Here is a 6,981-nt window from a genome sequence, read left to right on the forward strand (position 1 = left end):
TTGCTGGTTATTTAAAAGAATTTGTATATTCCAAGCCAGCGAATGGTTAAGGAAAGCAAAAGTAGAACATAAAACACAATATATGAAGACTAAGAGGTCAAGATCATATGTAAAAAGCATTTAAGGCAGTCAATTAAATATTACCAGAATAATGCAAATAACAATTGAATCACAGGAGAGAGAGACTTTCTTGACCGTGTAAATACTAAGCAAATCGAAATCGGGCAACTAATTTGACCCTGTAATAAAATTTTAAATTGAATAGGGGAGATTGGTTTGACCCTGTAGGAGAAGAAGAAAATCTATTTGCCTCTTTAAACCTTTTAAATTGAAATAGGGGACCGATTTGACTCTATAAATACCCTGTAAATCGAACAAAGGAGATTGCAAACACTGTAAATATCACCGCCGTATACATCGATAATGTAAATGGATAAAGAAAGCTAACTGATTTATATAAACAGTATGTCGTCACTTGTTGCTGGTGAAAGTTGTGACGTAGTATATAGAGTATTCTCGTTATTACAATTACAGACTTGAAAATCACTTGCTTTATCGAATAATACTAATACTGTAGAGAATCAATATTGGCATTGTAATTACTTTAATGTAAGGAATATGTGAATACGTCAATGAACTTGTTGTTTTCTTTTCCTTAAGGATACAAACTGATGTCAAAAAACATCTGGCCACAAGGGGGACATAGGAGTCTTGGTGAGAATCAATTGTCTCACTAGAAGGTTCATATAACAGGATATAACATTATGTGTTATTCTTTTCTAGCAGTTATCCGTCGGAAGCAATTTATCCGTTAGATAGCACTACCCAACGCTCGAACAACCAGGGCATGGGTGATGGCGGACACCACTGTTTAATAACTACCTCTAAAATCTTGTCACCCTACCGAGAAAGATTAAGCGATGTCTCCCTGGTATTTCTCATAATTGTGACGTCAGTTGCTTTGATAAACAAATTATTCCGGGTGTAGAAAGTGGGTCCAGTTCTTTTCCTCCGACCGTATGTGTGACCTGGCTCCAGTTGTTCAAAAAGGTGTATAGCGCTATCCACCGGATAAATCTCTATCCACTGGATAGCGCAATTGGCTCCCCCAATATTTATCCACTGGCTAGTAATTTACCCGGTGGATAGCGCTATCTAGGTTTTGAACAACTGGGGCAAGATCGATGACGGGTGGTAACAGCGAACAGGCATCATCGTTAAAGGTTCAGTGAATTCCACCTGCAAACTGATTGATATGACTGTTCCATCAGACAGAAACATTGCACTGAAGAAAAACGAAAAGAAAAGCAAGTACAAAGACCTAGAACTAGAAATACAGAGAATGTGGCAAATGACAACCGTTGAGATCCCTGTGTGGTTTTGGGTGCGCTTGGTACAGTAAAGAAGGGGATGATATCAAGAAAGTATCAGAGAGAGCTACTGTGAAAGAGATTTAAAAGATCGATCTGCATGCTGGGATCTGCGCGAATCCTCAGAAAGGTGCTTAGTGTATGAACAGAATGATTGACTTGAGTGACTGATGCTCCAGGTGCACGATTTGCGCCCGGCTGATGCACAAAAAGAACACCAGCAAAGACTGCGATAGAAGAGATGATAATAATAATACTAATAATGATGATGATGATGATGATGATGATGATGATGATGATGATGATGATGATGATGATGATGATGATGATGGTGATGATGATGATAATAATAATAACAACAATGATAATGATTTCATCATTTAACCACAACATATCCTTTCTCATCCAAGCACGCACATCAAGAATATAATATAATGTCCCAATTCAAATAAAACTGAAATTGATATTCAGTCCTTTCGCCTGAACGATGCCTAGTTGGAAAATTAACCGCTTCTCACGTTGCTTTCGTTAAATGATATTACCATTGCAAAACGCTACACAACGCACCCGGACATCAGAGATACGGTGGCCAGTGGAGTTGAAATGCTGGGCCACAGGAAACCTGGGAGTGTTGTTGCGTATACTTCGCAGATGTTCGCTGAAACTACTCCTAACTCCGCGAATATTCAACGTACAGATTTATATTTGCTCTCTTGCTTGGGAAGTCTACTTTTCAGGTCTTGCTGTCTGGGGTCAGGCATCCAAGACCTCCCTTAACAAAATTGTAATTCTCCAAACGAAAGTGCTTCGCATGATACATTATATGGATAAACGTGAACACACAATTCCACTATTCATCGACGTTGATATATAACCAGTGACGTCTATGTGTTATAAGTCTGTAGCTAGTCTAATACACGATATTAACAACAACAATTCGACACCAAATCTCCGAAATTTATTTGAAAAAACCTCAACAATTCATTCATACAATACACGATCATCTACTTCTGGTAAGGGACTGGTCAAAAAGTATGGGGGGGGGGGGGGGTGGGCCGGAGCATTTGGAAATGTGGTTGATAAAAAACACATGACCCACCCCCTCCCTTCGGCACAAAAATGACTGACCCACCCCTAAAGCAAGGTTGGAAATTGCATGACCCACCCCCTAGTTAAAACATGGATGTCCGGTTTTCTCACAACAATCCATAAAACCTTGTTCTGTGCTTGACAAAATTTTTTGATACACTGCTAGAACCAATATCAAAATCACAGAAATCATACCTTTCACTGAAAAGACGAATGTGAAAAACCGAACATTTCTTGTTTCAATGGACGTTATGAGTCTTGACAAAAATATGCAGCAAAACAAGGGTATGTTGAAATTATCTGTCACAAAGCATATGAAAATTTCAACAAAGACAACCCATTCCTACACATTACTTGCCGGAAATGCTTAGATTAATCCTCAAAGAAAATTTCTTCCACTTCAGTGGAAAGCACTACCTAAAAAACCATGGAACTGCAATGGGCACAAAGACAGCAGTTTTGATTCCTTTGTCAATATTTTCATGACATATATTGAAACAACAACTCTAAGTAACTTTGTCTTTAGAACAACAGTTTGGAAATACCACATACACGACATCTTTTCCCTATGGGACATGAGTAGACCAGACATCGAAGCCTTCATTGAACAAGCAAGCTTACATCACCCAACTATTGAATTCACGGCCGAAACATTTGACACTGAGACTGCGTTTTTAGACACGTTTGTATACAAAGGCACAAGATTCAAGGAAAAATCTATCCTTGATTTAAAGACACATTTAAAACCAACAGAAAGCTTCTTGCACCTGCACACATTTCACCTCGTGCAACCCTCCAAATGTTAAAAAAGAATTTGTCAAAGGAGAAGCCTTAAGAATCCTAAGAAAAAACTCCTCAGAAACAACCTTTGAGGAAAATAATTCAAATTAAAAAAAAAAACGCTTGACGGACGGAGGCAACCCACAACCTTTCAGGGGCAATTTCAGATCCAGAATTTTCGGAACATTTGTTGTAAAATTTCTTGCTTGTCTGCCCCTCCTAGGATTTTCGAACATCTAAAAAAATGGTATAATTGCCCATTTTTAAGGGATTCTTACCCTAAAAAGGTCACCTAGAATTTTCGGGAGCCTTTTTTCTGGCTGAAATTTTCGAAAAGGTAAGTTTTGATACCTATTAGACTTTAAGCTAGGAGATCCGAACAGATGAAAAATTTTTAGGGGATAAAAATATGCCTATATCTACTGTTTAAATACTAAAATACGTTTAACAATGCTATGTTTAAGTGGTTTTGAACTATATTCTCGTTGTGTGCCCCTATCTTTGATAGAAAACCTACTATCAGAAATAAAATTCACAAAAGGGAGTCTAAACTCCTAAAACAAGACAACAAGGAGGAAAAAGAAATATTGCCATTCGTGACACAATACCAGCCCTCAGTGTCTACTATATAGGAAACTTGAATGAAAAAATGGAATCTTATACAAAACCAACCATAACTTCAACAAATTTTTAAAGAACCATTAATCATTTCCTTACAAAAAAGGAAAATCGTTCAAGGACATGCTCGTTAGAGCCGAAAAAAAAAAAAGGTTAAAAGAGGGTTCCACGCCCGTATAGATGTGCGGCCTGTCAACCTTTGTATTTTCTTGCACAACAGGTTTGTGAGTATTTTAGCAATAATTGCAGCTGGCTGTGTTTCATATAACAAGTGCAGTCTACTGTCTTGTTAGTAGTTAGTTAAAAATAGGGTGACCCACCCCCTAAGGGTAGCTGAAAATTGCACGACCCACCCCTTGCACAAGGCTCAAAACATCATGACCCACCCCCTCTCTGCTCTGGCCCACCCCCACCTATACTTTTTGACCAGTCCCTAACTTTCACGTTAAAAGTTCAAAGCTAGAAATACACAAAAGTCCTTCTCTCGTTTTGGAGTAAAACTTTGGAAAGAGAAAATGACTTTATTGAGACACCATTGATAATTTAAAAAGTTGGATAAACAGTTAAGTAATGTCATATTGTATAAAATTATATGCTTTCAAACTCTCAGTCAATTTCTTTTTCGTTTTCCTTAGTTGTAATAATAATAATAATAATAATAATAATAATAATAATAATAATAATAATAATAATAATAATAATAATAATAATAATAATAATAAAACTATGAAAGAAATAAGAATTACTGCAACTTAAAACATTTTCCTTGCCTTCACGTATTTTTTTTCTTTTAACTGGGCCGCCTAGATTAGCAATTGCTATTTTACGGGCCAGTCTATGATAAAAACCATTTTTAATAAATAGAGTTGAAGTTGAAGTCACATGATGAATTGATATAAATTAATATAGGAATTTCGTGTGTCCTAGTTTATCTACCAAAGGGGAAACAAGTGCAAAGATATCTATCAGTCTCATGCAAATAAACTCACACACTTGAGTACGTCTTCCGTTAAACAAGTGCTGTACATTGTTTAACATAAAATTGCAGTGGAGGATGGTGCCTGTCGGAAAGAGAAAACACAAAAGATTGAAAAGGCACTACAAAAAAAACTAAAAACAGCTTCAAAGTGATCCTTACGATACGAAAAGAGATCACAAAAACAGAAAAGGTAAAAATATTTACATAATAGCATCCTTTGATCCCTGCTTTGCTGTAAGAGGAAATTGACCTGATCGATATTGAATTAAGTAAATTTTTCTGTAATGTTTAAAGTTCTTTTCACGATGAGTGCTTTGGTTTTGTAGATCTGTTTTTCTCGTTTTAAATGAAAACAATTGTGTCAACGATGGAGATCAAGAACACCACATACATTATACGACGATCCATGAATACGAAATAACTTAAAGCATTATCTTGGATTCAAATCAATGTTTATAACCATATGCTTGATTCAATGCTCCCAACCTCTTTATGTATCATGGGAGAATTAACTTAGTGATTATATCGTTGATTACAATTATATCTTTGAGAAAAAACATTATTTTCTGGTCTAAAAACGTTTCCCAAAAGGCACCACCCTCCACAGTTATCAGAATTAAGACCGGAACCCAACCTGATTTCGCTTGCCACCCTCTAAGCACACCTACTTCGATTTAATGTCGGTTGGCTGACTAAACATCAGTAACTGAGCTAATATAATAAGATAAGATAAGATTAGATTTATATCGATAACCCTTTTTGCCCCTGAAGACGAAGAATATTTTTTAGATTTAGTTCAGAGCTCTGTACAGAGAATTAATTGACCTTGCACATACACAAAAATAATAACATAGTATAGGATGTCAGTTATTGACATCTGGACAAAATACATTATATTATATTTTCACGATTTTTCGAAATTATAAATAGAAGAGAGGGGAGGTATTTGATAATTACACAATTCATCTTTTTAGCATTTACAATATGAATTATTTTACCTGTTACTTTAAAAGTTGGTTTCGTCATGGTGTGAGACTAACAACATAGAAACAACTAATCAGGGACATACTGACTTCGCCTAAAATCACTACGAGGACTCAAAGAGTAAGATTTCTTATATGAACAGTTCGCTTCGAGTTCGCTGCATGATACAGTGACGTCGACTACCTTCCACTGATCAAAGGATGCAATGGAAGGCGGACTAACCAAATCCCAGATTACCAACTGCTTTCTTTCCATCTTTGGAATCCTTGGAAACACGTTGACCGTTCAAGTGTTTGTCTGTGACAAAAACCTACTAAAAAAGTCCTACAACGTTTTCATTCTTTGCCCTGCCGTATCTGATGTGCTGACTCACAAGCCCAGGATTTGAGCTTGGTGACCTTATTCGTCGTCCAAGTAATGAAGTTCTAGGTACGATCCTCTGTCGTGTATTCTGGAGTCGAGTTTTCTCTTTCAGCTCCTATTTTCACCGTTTACATCACATTTCTGTTAACAATAGAGCGGTGGGTTGCTGTTGTAAAGCCTTCTAAATATGGCACCATAATCAAGGGAAAGAGACTCACTGGGTACCTCATTTTCTGCTGGATCTGGTCATTCCTTCTGACTGGAGAAGGCATACTTGATTCGGTCTATGAACCAAATTCATCCTCCCATGACATATGTACAGTCAAATTCATTTTCTCAGGCTCTATCCTCTGCACGTCCCAAACAGTACTCAATATTATCATGAAGACGTTCTTTCCGTGCCTTTCCATGATTGGACTGTACGTACACATGATCGTGACGACAAACAACTCCCCTGTTGCGTCAGATGCGAGCAAGGCCAAACTACGCGTGACGAGGAAAGATGACTAGAATGATCGGTCTTATGACTTGTATATTCCTTATATGTTTTGCTTCAAACGATTTTTTTTTTATCTTTGCAACTGCGGGGAAAGCGACAACAGATTGTGCCATACATTATTACATAGTATTTCTCGCCTTCACCACCATTTGCGCTAATCCATTTATTTACGGACTAAGCAACGCTGATTACCGCCAGCGTTGCAAGAGGGTTTTGTTTTCCATAATGTCCCAAACGGCTCGAGGAGGGCACCAATGTGGCTCTGAGGGAAATAAGAGTTGGGCCTGCAAGATCAGAAT

At 37.3% G+C, this 6,981-nt stretch overlaps 1 protein-coding gene across 2 annotated transcripts in view; it reads right to left on the bottom strand.

Annotated features, from left to right (window-relative positions):
- Positions 1-5,176: 5,176 nt before the first annotated feature.
- The window catches only part of LOC140952531 (hepatocyte nuclear factor 6-like), a 53,245-nt gene continuing 51,440 nt past the window's right edge, over positions 5,177-6,981 (bottom strand). For both annotated transcript variants that reach the window (XM_073401956.1, XM_073401955.1), the window contains exon 6: positions 5,177-6,981. This exon is cut by the window's right edge and continues 439 nt beyond it. The gene's annotated coding sequence lies outside the window, so the exon portion shown is untranslated.

The sequence above is a fragment of the Porites lutea genome, chromosome 11 (assembly GCF_958299795.1).
Source record: "Porites lutea chromosome 11, jaPorLute2.1, whole genome shotgun sequence".
Lineage (NCBI taxonomy): Eukaryota > Metazoa > Cnidaria > Anthozoa > Scleractinia > Poritidae > Porites > Porites lutea.